The 1,091-nt window shown below is 39.0% G+C and overlaps 1 protein-coding gene across 1 annotated transcript in view; it reads left to right on the forward strand.

The window, feature by feature from the left end:
• The window catches only part of ankrd46b (ankyrin repeat domain 46b), a 25,021-nt gene that overhangs the window by 9,875 nt on the left and 14,055 nt on the right, over positions 1–1,091 (forward strand). The gene's annotated exons all lie outside the window — the stretch shown is intronic.

The following is a 1,091-nucleotide window of genomic DNA, read 5'->3' on the forward strand; positions in this document are numbered from 1 at the left end:
AGACCGGCATCCAATACTGACAAGGTTGGCGCTCTTATTCCTTTTTAATATCATTACGTTCTTATTTCCGCATTATTGTCGACAACTGAAACAAACAGAAGACCAGACTCATCTTTAAGGTTTACTTTTTTGACTTAAAGCCACTTTACATTCACTCTACACCTTCTGCTCATTGTCCGTTGTTCGCCTGTTTGTTTGTGTGTTTACTTGTTTGTTTTTTTTGCTTTCACTGTAGAAAAGCGCTGCTGCTGTAATAAGGGAATTTCTCCACTGTGGGATGAACACAGTATTATCTAATCTGATCTAATATTTGCTCACCAGCCACTGTGGCTAGTGGTTACAGGAAGCTACTAGCCACTCAGCAGTTTCACTAGCCACTATTTTGTGGGAAATTCTGTTTTAATTGGAGAAAGTTGACTGTGGTATGCAACATTTAACATGAAGCACCAGATTACCAACCATTTCAAATGTAAATGAGCACTGTAAACACCCAAATCAAGACTACATGACTGCAGTCAACACATATCCAGCTGTGATAATGTGTGTATGAACCCCTGCAACCGAATAAGACACAGACATAAAAACAATAGCTTCTTATTGCATAAGTGGTGCAGGGTTGGAAAAGAACTGAATTTTTATTTAATTTTAATTTTCACAGGTTGTACATTGCAACTTTTGTTTAATAAACCCAAATCTAACAGCGTATGGCGGTGCTAATGTGCCCGGCTCATCTAACTGATAACACTTCAGCATCTACAGTGCATTGACTGCATTTAAAAAACTCAGTGGTTTTCCTGAAAGACTAACCCCCAGAAACTTTAAAGGAGCACTCCGCTGATTTTACAATATCAGTATCAGTATGCCTTATTAAGTATATTGACATTTTTGTGTGTATTTTTCTCCATTTGATTCTTTTTCTCTTCCAGATATGGCAATGAACTTTTCCTCCTCCAATGACTCCCTTCTTCAGCCTGATCTTCCTATCGGCATGTATTGCTTCATCGTCAAATCAAACTTCTTTATCTTTACTGCGTTCTACATCACCAACATCCTCCTCCTCCTCCCTCTCTGCGTCCTCGTCCTCTACCTGG

Source organism: Etheostoma spectabile, chromosome 19 (genome assembly GCF_008692095.1).
Source record: "Etheostoma spectabile isolate EspeVRDwgs_2016 chromosome 19, UIUC_Espe_1.0, whole genome shotgun sequence".
In the NCBI taxonomy this organism is placed as follows: domain Eukaryota; kingdom Metazoa; phylum Chordata; class Actinopteri; order Perciformes; family Percidae; genus Etheostoma; species Etheostoma spectabile.